We start from the raw sequence: 14,927 nt of genomic DNA, 5'->3' as shown, positions 1-14,927 counted from the left end.
GGAGGTCACAAGCGCATGAGTGACTGTGCGTAGGGCGTCTCGGTCCAGATAGGGACGCAACTGGCGCACCAGGCGAACCTGTGCAAAAGCCCCCCTGGTCACGGCTCCTATGTGATCTTCAAAATTGAGCCGTGAATCCAGGAGGACGCCCAAGTTGCGAGCCCTATCAACGGGGGGTAACACCTCACCCCCCATCATTAGAGGTGGAATAACTTGGTTAACCCGAGACGCCGATATGCACAGCCACTCAGTCTTGGCGGGATTGAGACGAAGCCTGTTTCTCCCCATCCAGACCTGGACCGCCTCCAGGCACCGGGACATCACGGAGAGGGCATCACTGGGTTGGTTCGGGGTGGAAAGAAAAAGTTGGGTATCATCAGCGTACTGGTGATACCCCACCCCAAAACCACGAATGATCTCGCCCAGCGGCTTCATGTAGATGTTGAACAGGAGGGGCGAGAGAACCGACCCCTGAGGGACTCCACAAATGAGAGACCTCGGGGCGGATCTCTGCCCTCCTGTCAACACCGACTGCGAGCGGCCCTGGAGGTAGGAGGAGAACCACCGTAGGACGGTGCCTCCCACTCCCAACCCCCTGAGACGCCGCAGCAGGATACCATGGTCGATGGTATCGAAAGCCGCTGAGAGATCTAATAGGACCAGGACAGAGGAGCAACCCCTGTCCCTAGCCCTCCAGAGATCATTCACCAGCGCGACCAATGCCGTCTCCGTGCTGTGTCCGGGCCTGAAGCCCGATTGGTACGGGTCCAGATAATCAGTTTCCTCCAGGAACAGAGGGAGCTGATGCGCCACCACACTCTCAACAACCTTCGCCAGGAAGCGAAGGTTGGAGACTGGACGATAGTTGTTTAAAACAGCCGGGTCCAAAGCAGGCTTCTTGAGGAGGGGTCTCACCACCGCCTCCTTCAAGGCGGCAGGGAAGACACCCTCCTTCAAAGAAGCAGTTATCACTGCATGGAACCAGCCTCGTGTTCGCTCCCGAGCCGCATAAGCTAGCCAGGAGGGGCACGGATCCAACAAACAGGTGGTGGAGCTCAGTCTCCCCATGATCCTGTCCACATCATCAGGGGAAACAGGGTCGAACTCAGTCCAGATAACGTGCTCAAGACCGCCTGATTCCTCCACATCAGACTCTGCCCAGTCAGAGTCCAAGCCGGTCCGGATCCGAGCGATTTTGTCCGTCAGATGATGACTAAACTCCTCGGCTCGTCCCTGCAAGGGATCCTCCCTCACCTCCTGGTTAAGGAGGGAGCGAGTCACCCTAAACAGGGCGGCCGGGCGATTATCTGCAGACGCGATAAGGGCGGCAAAGTAGTTAGACTTCGCCGTCCTTATCGCCGCAAGATAAGACCTTATGAAGGTTCTTAACTGCAATCGGTCGGATTCGGATCGGCTGGATCTCCAACCGCTCTCTAGACCTCGTCTCCGACGCTTCATCTCCCGGAGCTCCACAGAGAACCATGGAGCCCAACGGGATCTGCGCCGAGTCAGAGGTCGCATGGGTACAACACAGTCGAGTGCCCTGGTGGCAGCCGTTTCCCAGGCCTCCACCAGAGCATCGACTGGGCTGTGGGTAAGGGTGATAGGTATCGGCCCAAGCGCCCTCTGGAACTTTAGGTACTGCAATGACCACTATCCAAACTTTGGTTGTCTTTCTTAATCAACAATTGTTAAGTCTGGGGTGTTATGCAGCAAATGTTTGTCTGTTTGAATTCTAAAGTCCCAGAGCATTTTAACATTTTCATTTTCTATTACTTTGTCTATTTTGTGGCCCCATCAGTTTTTGCTTGCAGGCAATTGGTATTTCTTGCAGATTTCCAATGCACCACATTGGAGAAACCAATTAATCAAGCAAACAAGCAGTGCCAGTCATAGGAGACAAATCCAGTATCAGACAACAAAAAATAACTCATCTTTGCTCAGAGCCTAAGAGGAAAGACAGGCCTTTAAAGGTTTACAAAAAGATAGCAAGGTCAGGTTGTGTGGATGTCACAGGGGAAATGCTATTGTATGGGGCAGGCGCGGTCATATACTATAACATCAGCTACAGTGTTGATTTACCAGCATTATAGTTAACATAAGTCTCTCTGCAATGTAACATGGGCAATTTGAACTAACAGGCTCCATAAAGCCAGTCCAAAGAACACTGAAGCCAAAGTTCTAGTGGTACCAATAGGCATCTCCTCAGAAGGATCAACATTCACCATTTGGGTGAAAATTGTGAAAAACCAGCAGCTGGAGATGGTGTAGAATCAGTATCACAACAGAATATTTAGAATTAAAATATGGAAATGCATCTCATTACACACTCTGGCTGGTCAAAAGGCTTCTAGATCCATACCAGATAATTCCACTTCACCCTCAGCATAACCTGTTATACTGTAATGTTGTCTAGGCCACATTTTAAAACTACTAAAATCTAATATTAAAAAGATACAATAATTGCTACTGCACATTTTAATGAATTATTGTGTTCAAGGTTCCTTTGAAAAGTAATATTATACTCGGCTTATGTTTTAATTGATTTATTAATATTTTATCACAGGAATGTAATTTAAGCTGCTCATGATTTAGATCTCATAAACCTTTAGCATTTTGCAAATTCAAATTCCAATTTAAAGCCAGGGCGAGCAATTAACTTTTCTATCATCTTGTCAGGAGAGAAGGTTCATGTTTAATTTGAGACAAAGTGACAGAAATATATATACACTGTATGTATTACTCCAATTTAATTTATGAGTCAGCACCATCCATTCTCCAAATCTCGATTTAATGGAAGGGGGAAAGGCTTGTTGTTGTGGCACTACTGAGATATCTATCCTGAATTTGTGAAGGGAAAATGCCCTTAATTTATTGAAATAGGAAGCTTAGATTGATTACTAGTTCATTTCAACCTCTTCATTTTAATTTTAATTCACATGTCATGTTTCTTGTAGACAGTTTATTCTCTCAAATATAATTTCATAGTAGTTGTCTTCAGCTATTTCTTCACCTGACTTTACATACACATACACAAAAACACAAATATTTAGTTGATAACAAGCAGTAGACTAAGGAGATACCTGATAAAATAACCTTCAACTGTGTTGAAAGAAAGGAGTAGTGTTTGGGTGAATTTTACTCCTGGTATCAATGGGACTACAATATTTAAAGAGTTAGAAGTGAGGGACAATATTTATTTTGGAAGCTGCTTTCACTGTGACTTAAAATATATTTATTTTCGTAATGACAGTGTTTTTATCTTGGACTACACCTATTTTGATTTTAATGTCAGAATTACTAGAAATGTAGATTTGTCTGGGGGAGAAGGTCAAAGGAAGGGGAAATGAAAGGGGAAATCACCTGAACAAGAGACTTTTGTATTATGATACCAAAAGCAACTCAATAGATGATGTATTGCATTGCCTAAAAATACAGCATGAAAGAAAACTTACACTGTAATGGGTTCCACAAAGATCTATGAATTAGTGTGGCTAACTCAGTCTTTTCTTGACTCATAGACAGATGCTACTAATGTTCTTGTATTTTGAGGGGAAAGGTACAAGTATTTAGAAAATAATTATTAATTTTTAATATTTTAATTTTTTTGTATAAACTATAGTACAAGTTAGAAAGGACATAGAATTATTGGAGAGCCAATTTTGGTCTAGTCACTAAAGTACCAGGCTACAAACCAGGAGAACATGAATACTGTCACAGCCATGAAAGCCAGATGGGTGAGCTTGAGCCAGTCACTCTCTCTTAACCTATCTCACCTTACAGGGTTATTGTTGTGAGGAAAATAGGAGGAGGGAGGAATATAGGTATGTTCATCACTTGAGAGTTTATAAACATAATAAAAATGAAATAAAAATAAATAATTCCATAAAATTGAAAAATAAATGAAAGAATAATACTTATAAACTTACTGTGACATGGACTAAAGTAAATCTGCCAATCTCTAGTTTATCTATGCTAAATACCAATGTTGCTAGAACAATAGAATTCAAACTGCCATGATCTATTCAGGTTCAGTATCACCTCCAATTTTGGAAAACTAAAAGCAAATTGATAAAAAAAAGCCATGAGAAATTCAGACTTCCCTTGCGCCTACTCTGTCTTTATTACAAAGATGGTAATTAATTTATGTGTGATGTGCAATGTACTCAACTTCACATATAATAAACCAAGGGGGGGGGTGCTCTCTGATCTTGGTTGTTTTCTTGCAGACATTTTGCTACTCAAACTAGGTAACAACATCAGTGCTAGTAAAGAATAGGGTTGGCTTTCAGTGGCTTGCCCTAGAATATAAACTAAGAACAAAATCTACTCCTTACTTGCATTGATGATGTTACCTAGTTTGGGTAATGAAATGTCTACAAGAAAACAACCAAGATCAGAGAGCATCAAGGACCACTCATTTCAATCCTGAGCTACAAATATTGTCCTTTATTGATAACAAATTAACATTGGCAGTCTAAGTTCTCTCTCTCCCTGTGTGTATGTGTGTTTGTGTAAAAATAGAGAGAGTAAATTAGTCTGGGGTTAAGGCGCCAGCATCATGCTAGAAATCAGGAGACTGTGAGTTCTAATCCCACTTTAGGCATGGAAGCCAACTGGGTGACTTTGGACCAGTAACTCTCTTTCAGCCCATGATGTCAGGCTTAAGAGTCAAGCTGGTCAGTCAATTTCTGCCTCAACCAATGGATGTACTTTGATCGGGACTGGAGAGGAAACACACTTCTTGCTTGCAGGGAAATGCTAAGAAGAAAATAAATAAACCTAAACACACATACACACACACACACAAAATAGCATCTATGTTAGTAATGATTCAAACTGAGATTCTATGTAGACTCTTTTTCTCATACCCACAATATAGGTTTGATTTTTCAATTCAAATAAATAGAATAAATAGCATAAATTAAGTCTCTTTCTATACCATTCAAATTAACTATAACATTATTTTAAAACATTATAAGAAGAAATCAGATGAAAATCAGAAACAAGGATTTCTTATTTGTGCAGTAGGATCACAGTACTAGACAGGATATGAACAGCTCCTATTGTTTTGTCTGCCAAATGTAGGTTAATCCAGCTACACTATAACTGAATACCAGCTTCTAAAATCATACTGAATATGTGTTACAGTTGGTTACAATCATTAAGCTGATGGCAACATACTATTTCATATCTTATTCACTTAGTAAACTCAAATAGCTTTACTCCACTGAACATGCAGGTAATATAACCAATACTGTTATATTTTAAGAAAAATTACAAGCAATTGCATTACAATTTCCACCTTTTTGTGGTGTCTGCAAAGTAACAAACTTCACCCCACATTAGCATCCTTTTGGATTGTTCACATACTTATCAGAAAAAAAAATCCTATTAACAGTGTCTTTCAGATACAGTATTTGAAGTGTGTAAAAATCATGTAAGTTTATTTATACTTGAAGACATGGATTTTTTTTCTCAACATTTGTATTCTTCTTAAAATGCACACTTTTAAAATATAATCCTGAGATGTCAAAGCCAAGGGTTCTCTTTTTGAGGGAAAAAGGAGAGTTCAAACATCAGAAGATTAAATATGATATTGAAAATTTGTTCTATCCGGCTCCAGAAGGGGAGTCTCCCAAGTCAGTAACTGAGTTTTCCTGACTTTGCATAGTCCCGAATCTTGGAAATGTAGATTATAATTTTCAGCATTTTGTACATTTTCATTAGGCTACACAGGTTTTCATTATCTACAAAAAAATTACATACAATTTAACTAAAAAGTTAAAATTTTATATGATAAGCGTTTCTTCTTTTATAAACTATAGTTAAAACTAAGCATATTTAGTGTTGGTTCACAAACCAGAAGTAGTAGATTAAAAATACTATTAAAACGTGACATTGCACACAGAAGCAAGGATTGATTTCATTGTATATCTATAACATCATATCTCCCACATGCATCATATTTACTATATAAAACAAGACCCCAGTGGACTTGTGTTGTTTTTGTTTAACATTTTGTTTAAAAACTAAACTAGCTTGATTTTGTTGCTTTTCTTGCATATCCACCTGCATTAATTTTAGCACAGTACACCATGTCCTGCTTGAATAAGCAGTCTCTGTTTCATCAGCAGTACAAAGATGAATTCATTGCATTAGAAGGATAGGTGTGTATATATGTGTGGGTACAGAAAACCTCCACGCAGCCAAGATGGTACCACAGCTGCTAATGTATATATTGCAAACATATACAGGTATGATGTTTACAATAAACAAACATTCATGGAGCATCCAAAGATGTAAACAGTTGCTAGAGCATGAATACTCAGCCTGGTTGTCCCACACACAGGGTGTTTATTTACCCCATTACATATGATCAACAGAAGAAAACATTCAAAACAAGTTTTTAAACAACGTGTCATTTTATGGTAGTTTTTGCCAATGGGGCTTCTTCCAAATGAGTGTGTCATAATAAGATATGTATGTGTTTAGAGAGTTGTATTCTTTTATGTCTGTCACAGTAGAAAGACAAAGATAATTCCTAACATTTCTGCTTTCCATTTCTAGACCAATATGAGCCATACAATTTAATCAGGATGTTTCCTTGAGATCTCAAACATTCCACCATATAAACCAAAATTATTAACCCATAACTTAGTCTTTTGAAATGATTTCCTTATTTTATCTTGATATAAACTGAAAGAAGACTAACACAAATTCTCAAGAGTCACCTACATACTTCCCTTACTTTGTAGTTTCTGTTCTTTATGGGAAGACCTAAGTCCTGGGAGCAGATCTGCCTTTCCTTTATTTATATCTTGTGTCTTTCCATTTCCTATTTCAATATACTATGCACGATCTACTCCATAGTTATTGCTACTTGCTGAGATAGAACATCACAAAAGGCAGCTCTAAATTTTATGGAGGAAAGATAGTCCCTATATGACTAACTACATTCTCATCTGAACCTCCTTATTTTAATATAACTTACAATAGTTTTATTTTTTATTTTTGGAAATAGGACAACCAGGGGCAAGTGAATGGGCTGATGGGAGACAAGAAAGATCAGGTTAAGGATAAAGTCATAAAGTCGTCTGTCTGTCTGTTTGTCTGTCTATCTATGCAATTGGTAAGAGTCAAAAATGCCTTGATAGCACATAATCAATCAATCATAGTTCTGCATGTACTTAACTTATGAGAAATGAGAAGAGCTACAACAAACCTAAATTTGATTTCTTTTAAAAGTATATGGGTGATTTATTAATCTGCCAATACTTTGCTCTAGTTTTTCGCTACTGTATTGATTCGGAGGGGACAGAAACAACTATTCAGTTAGCAAAATAATAAATATACATTTAATTCCTTATTTCTATGGCATATTATTGTACTGAATTTCATAATAGGGAGCAACATAGTATCATTAATATCACTACTAATATTTATCCTCAACAGAAATGACATTCCAGATTTTTCTGCATCAATTGCCCGACATGATATAATTCCAAAAGCAAAAAAATTTTCTTAAATAAGGAACAGTCCATATATTTCTAATTGCAGAAGCTGTTTAAATTTATTTAACCAAGTGAAACGATAATGTAGATGAGAAAAAATCCTATAATATATATTCATGAGCACATATTTTATATTATTTTTAAATATATTTTTAAAAATAGATGCACAAATTGAGCAAAGGAGTACAACTATGCTGACCAAGCAATGGGTAGAATATATTACACATGAGCTTTTGCAGAGGGTAGGCAACCCCCCCAAACCTGTTGTCCTTTCCTTATATGTGATGAATCTAAAAAAAGGAAAGAGCTTTGATTGCATGATTGTATTGTCTTGATTTTTTTCAACCTCTGTCACAGCAAACTTGACATCACAGTATGTAATGGTATGTTGACAAATTCAGTTAATTTATTTCACACCTACTGAACACACATATCTTAGTGCAGATAGATTTTGCAGATAAAAATGTTTGGAAAAAAGCAGATTTTAGATCTTAACAATAAATAACTTATTTAACTGATTTTTATCAACTGCAGGATACTTCCCATAGTTCTCTTTGGAATTATGCAGACCCTTTTTTTTAAAAAAGGTGATAATTTAAATCAGTTACATAACACTGCACTATAAACACTTTTGAAAAGGTGTCTGATCTAAAAATGATCAAACTACTATGAAAGTAAAAAAATTAACTTGCAGCAAAAGTATTAGTTGTTTATAAACTGTTACACTATTTCTTCAAAAGGGATACCTTTCAATAGAATATTCTGGACTGATTAAGTAATTTGAAAAGAATTCCTCCTAAAAGTGTACAGTACTATTTGTAAATAAAAACAAAAAAAATCTTTAGATTTCATTTTCAGGATGAAAATGCCTATAGAAAAAAACAAGTAATCTTATATTTCAATTGTTATTGAATAAAGGCACAGAAAGAAGTACTTCTTGTACTTTCTGCAGTTCATAGATAAAATGCTGGAAATCAGGAGAAGGTTTACGCTTTGTGAACAACTAGGTCAAGTAGCACATGAAAATTTTATAGTTATGTAACTAAAGAGGTTAAGAAATTTCTTTCATTTTAAAGCTGAAAATTCAGAAAGGTGGTACACCTTTGACTATCTCCCGATTCTTACTAATTATAAGGAACAAAGTAATACGATCTTATAAGGAACAAAGTAGTAGCACAGAATCTTTAAGAATAGAATTTTTAAAATATGAATATGGCATATACAGTAATGTCCTTGTGCCCATTCTGAAATCTAACAACTTCTTCACTCTGTGAATTTCAGTAGCCCCAACATTGTTAAACATGTTAGTGGTCATTAAGTCTGTCCAAGATCTTCAGCTTTCAGGATCACAAAACATAGTGAAATAGAATTCAAATTACCTACAGGTTTAATTGCAAATGTATTCATATTTCAATAGAACTTCAATGTCTTCTTGCATCAGAATTTATATCACTCCTGGAGTGAAATTCAGGGGTAGAAAAAGTACTACTAAAAAGAAATATATGTTTTACATGCCCAAGTATTAGCATTAACTGATGATGTATGGGGCATCACAACTACACTGCAACATGTTTAAAGATTTCATGTTATTAAAAGGGAACTTGCTTTCTTTTGGTATTAATATTTTGTTTTTGTATAAATGGACCAACTGATTTTCTTACATTCTAAAATTAGAAACTTTTGTTATCTATTCAAAATGATATTAAAAAGAACCTGTTCACAATTATTTTAAAAAGCCTAAATCCCACTTCCTACTATCATTATCTTATTTTATTTTGGGAGCAGTATGTGAGTGTAATTTAAACATATATTGAAACTATTGTCCACTTTATATTAACTTTAATGAAAAAATAAATGAAGCTGCACAGAAATGTTACATATTGGTACAGAGTCTATTATCAAATTCCTACATGCATTTTCACAGGATTAAAGCAACTAATAATCAAACCGGCACATATATTTTAAAAATCCATTTTTTTCTCTGTTCATGTAATCAATCCTCTCAAACTGAAGCATTATTACAAAGCTTAGGTTTATAAACGGAAAATTATTAGCATTTTGTTAAAAACAAGTAGGCCTTTTTGCTCTCAAGATGCTCACTCAAACGTTCTTGGATGTGGCTTTTCCTTTCACTGCAAACTAAACTCTTCTAAAAAATTAAATAAAAAAACAGATTATGGCAATCAGTGCATGCTTTTATTCAAACAGGAAATATTCAAAATCTTAATTTAGATGAAAAAGGTACCTTTTAATTAAGAGAAGAGAGCAGATCACTTCAATACCCAAATCCTTTAAACAGAAAAATTCAATATAAGCTATCTAATTAATCTAATTAATCACTTAAATCACTTTCTATTATATTTTCGTATCCATGACTCTTATTACAGCACTATAAGGAATCAATCATAAATGTTATTATTATTGCTTCAAAAGATATACACAGAAATCCTGCACAAATATGTAACATGAATAGATTTAGAAATGTTGAACACTACATATATACTGATTTTCTGAAAATTTATAACATCTGAAAAAAGTCTCTTCATTTGTCCTAATCTATATCAATAAATTGAAACCTGCCTAATAAAAGAATCAATTTAAAAGAAAAAGTATTTTAAACTCAAACATCTCCTAGAACCCAGATCCACACAGCCTTCTTCATTGTTGCGATTTTAAGAGACAAAATTCTGTCATTTCATTTGCTCTTTTTTAACAAAAAAGACTGCTGTGACTACCCCCATGTGCTTAGAGAACAACTGATTAGCACTTTGCATAATTAACCTGATTAGCACTGTGCATAATCAAACTGATTACCACTCTGCATAATTAAAAAGAAATAATAGCAACAACAACAATAACTAGTTAATATGAATAACTGCTATTCCAACAGGCAATTTACTAGAATCAAAATTATTTTACTACCCAACTACCATTCTTTAACATTGTTTTAATTGGTGAGCGCTTATAGCAGAAATGGTGTCAATAAACTGACTGTTACCCAGAGAACAATCAATTCTAGGTATGATAACTAGAGAATAGTTATCCAAAATCGATAAATCATTAAATGGAAACATTTTCATGCATAATTCAACATCAATAAAATTTCAAAAAACATTCATTCCAATTTGCATCCTCCATATAGAGACAAATATTAAAACTCTTTGTATTGAAAGTATTGTCCTATGGTCTTTAATCTACAAGTGACATTAGTAGTTTGAATTTCCTTATATAAAGGTCTATATGTTTTTACAAATTACCCCATTTTCTAACCTGAGGGTACTTATTCAGGCTCCCTAGTTTTTGTCCTATTGACAAAAAGAGTTAAAAACTATTTTTGGAGGGCATGGTGTTGCTCTGTACTCACACACTCCTTTCATTGGAAATGCAATGCTGTGCTTTTAAAGTATACTTCCCTCCTCTTATCTCACCTCACATACTGTATCTTAACAGCTGACTAGTTCAGTTCTCTGGCTATTTCACAAAACAGGAATGCACTTTCAGCTGAGTCAATGGTTGCCATAGTCTCTAAAATCATTTAGAGCTACTGCACTTCTACTAGGAATGTTATAACAGAAAAAGAGTTTGAACACCTGCCACCTGCCCTAATACTAAAAAGTGACTGGTTTGAAATTTGCAATTTTTACTATATTTCTTATCTAAGCCACTTTGTTTCACTGTTTTTAGTCACAAAATCAAAAAAATAAAATAGTAAATTAAAAGAATTCTGGCAAATTTTGAACGTAATCTGTTTACATTCTATTAGAGTATTTTTGGAAAAATAAAAAAACAACATTAGAGATCAACAGGGCAGTAAGAAATGAATTTTATTTAAAAATTGGTTGTTACTATTCCATTTATGTCTATTTAGATGCTTTAAATTTACATTTATAAATCTAGTTTAATTTGGGGTATGTGGCTGTATGAGAAGAGAGTACAAAAGAAATGCATACATTTTTGTGTAGTAATACAATATTATCTGCAACTAGCAAGAAATTGCAATATGTCTAAAGCTTAAAGAATTAAAGCAATTACTACATGGAGAAAATGTCCTTAAATTTACTTTTTAAAATATATATTCCTATTGCTATACGTGAGGAAGCAAGCTATTGATTCTAGCATAAAAAAGTTAAATTTGGGAGTGTTTGGAGAACACCACATTCAGAGAGATGATTAAACATTAAATTAAATTAAACATTTCAAAATTTCTAATAAGCGGGATTAAGCCATTTCCTGGCTACATCTGCATGTATGAATGTTTTTTAAAATATATTTTAATACACACATATGTTAAACATTCTTCTCAGGAATGAACATTTTAATGTGGGGAAGAGGGCTCAGCATCTTCAGTTACTAAGAAAGTAATGCCAGCATCATTGGAATTTCCAAATTACTTCACCTTTGCTAATAAAAGGAATAGTAAAGCTAAGGATAATCTGCATTAGGGTGATAGTAAATATGTTGTGCAGATTTGAGGATGAGAAAGTCTTGCTTAGCAGAAGGATGCCCAAAATCAAATCAAGAAGTAATGCCTATAGCAGGATAGGGGGGAAAAAACTGTATACACATGACTGAAATATTTAGTGGAAGTTTGATTGCAAGACAATGAGATCTCTATGTACAAAGATACTCTAATTACAAAATAAGAGTAGTTAACTTTCATAAACATAACTGGAGATTGTGATCGATGGCAGTGTCTTTTGGTTGGAGCAGTGTTGAAGAATAAACATGAGCAGGGTACTGAAGAAGCAAACAGGAAATTAATCCTGAGGAGGGATGCAATGAGAAACTTAAAACAAGATCATGAAGAATAATAGTCAAATTATCAGCAGTAATATATGACTGTGAAAACTAAAGATAAAGTGTGAGACAATAGATATATTCAAATTATGGATTTAGAACTAAAGAAGATTTATTACTGATTATATAAGCTCCCCAAAATTTCCAGCACAAAACTGGTACGGTCTGACTTTTAAAAAAATGGAGATATTATACTTTATATATTCTATCATATTCTACAATAATTCCTTAGAAAGGCTGGAGCTAATAGAGAGCTCAGAAGTTTTCCCTTTTACAATTATTCAACAATGATTATGTTACAACTTATTATGAAATAAATAACATTGCATCATTGGCTTACAATGAAAAAACTCCCATTCCTACAAATCCTAGTTACAATTCTTTGTTTTTCTTGGACCAAAAGTCAAATTTATTATTTGTCTGCCATGTCATGCCCATAAATAATAAACAAGAAGCCCTGGTGATGCAGTAGTTAATGCAGTATTGCAGGCTAACTGTCCACAGCCTGAAGTTTGATCCTGACAGGACTCAGGGTTGAGCTTTTCCAAAAATTAATGGAATGAGGATGGCAAACCTTTTGGGAGTCAAACTGAAAATAAATTTAATAAAATAATAACAATCAGTTTAGATATTTGTTTGGACTGCAAAAATGGATGATTCCTCCTTTTACTGAAACATCAGTACCACTGTCTATACTGAGTTGATATGTGTTCCATTCTTGTGGAGTAGCTTAAATCTACGAATTTAGATGATTCTCTGAATTTTTTATACAGGTCATCAAGACAAAATTGTTCCAGACAGCTTTCTACTTCACATCACTACTTTTTTACTGTGGAGGAAGCTATAGGAGATTATTATTTTAACCACATATTATATTATATTTTATGGTTTTGTTATTATATGATATCTTATTGTTGTATGAAAGAGAAAGAGATCCTTGTGTATTAGGTATCTCTTCACTATTTTAGTTTTGTTGTATACTGCCCAGAATTGTTTGTTTTGTGAAACTGATATATACATTTGATAAGATATATAGAAGATAGATTTTATTTATTTATTTATTTGATTTGTATACCACCCTTCTCCCCAAGGACTCAGGGCGGTGAACAGTGACATAAATATCAAAATGCACAAATACAGAAATTGAAAACAAATTAAACCCTAATGCCCAAATGCAGAAGATAAGTTACATTAAAACAATAATTAAAACAAAACCCGTCAGACCAGACCGGATTGCTCAAATAGATAGGTTTTTAGGTCGTGTCAGAAGGAGCGAAGGTCGGGAGCCATCCGGAGCTCAACCGGTAAACGGTTCCATAGGTCAGGCGCGCCCACAGAGAATGCCCTCCCCCTGGGAGCCACCAGACGGCATTCTCCGAACGGCGGCACCCTTAGGAGGCCCTCTCTGTGGGAGCGCACTGGGCGGAGGGAAGTTGATGCCGGCAGCAGGTGATTCCTAAGGTACTCCGGACCCATGCCATGTAGGGCTTTGAAAACCATTACCAGCACCTTGAATCTCACCCGGAGGACAACTGGGAGCCAATGCAGCTCACGGAGAAGAGGTGTAACATGGGAGTATCGGGAGACTCCCAACACAACTCTCGCGGCTGCATTCTGTACCAGTTGGAGCCTCCGATGAAAGATAGATAGAAAAAACTTTATGTTGTCTGAATCATAATCTATAATCTATAATCATTCTGCTATTATTAGTAATATATATTAATAATCAAAAGGGATACATTTAATGATAATATAATTTATGTTAACAAAATTGTTTTTACTGATCTATATGAAAACTCTGTCCTATTTATCTAGGCCATCATGTTTATAAGTTTATGAAAATATATAATAGCTGAAAGATAGACATACTATATAAAAACATAGATATTGAATGCAACATGTCAAAGGTGTCAAATTTATATAACCACTATATGTATGTAATTTCATACACATATACAATGTTGGGAGAGAATGCAAGAACAAAAGAATAAACCTCCTTCAAAAATTTTAAATAGTCTTTTTAAAATCTTCATCTAAAGTTGGAGGGCTTTTAGGAATTCATACATTTATTTCTTCCAAAATACACCTGCTTTCTTTTCCTCTCTTTTCTTTTCTTTTGCTAAACTAAATATTTTTCCATTTAATGCCTCTCTTTATTAGACAGCATCTAATTTGCATACATTTACATACAATTTAACTGCTTGCTTCTGAGAACAAAGAAATGGCTCTGTATTGTAGTAAGGGACAATACTCAGAAAAAGAAGGTATAAAAACCCGCTAGCTCAGTGGCTGTGTATTCTTTTTGTTTCAGAAATACTAGGATTTTTAAACACTCCACTTAATGGGTGAAGAAGATTATTCCAACAGACAATGCAAAAAGATACAACGCAGCTTCTTCTTAACACATTTTTCTTTGGCCTGGTTAATGGGATTTATGGTCCAAGATTTCTTTGCTTCTCTTTACTTCTTTTATTAGATTTGATGGATTTAATTTTGTTACATATTTTAATTCACATTTTATTTATGTACAAAGTTATGCGAAAGCTTAACTCTGAGAGCTAATTCAGTATGTTCCCCTTTCCCCTATCATTAGGAAAGACTGACTGTTTCTGGATC

At 35.4% G+C, this 14,927-nt stretch overlaps 1 long non-coding RNA gene across 1 annotated transcript in view; it reads right to left on the bottom strand.

The window, feature by feature from the left end:
- The window catches only part of LOC308667140, a 178,702-nt gene that overhangs the window by 51,963 nt on the left and 111,812 nt on the right, over window positions 1-14,927 (bottom strand). The window lies entirely within an intron of this gene.

Source organism: Vipera berus, assembly GCF_964194415.1.
Source record: "Vipera berus genome assembly, chromosome: 4".
Classification (NCBI taxonomy): Eukaryota; Metazoa; Chordata; class Lepidosauria; order Squamata; family Viperidae; genus Vipera; species Vipera berus.
The sequence above is the reverse complement of the archived record's forward strand: the minus strand, read 5'-3'. Positions and strand labels throughout refer to the sequence as shown.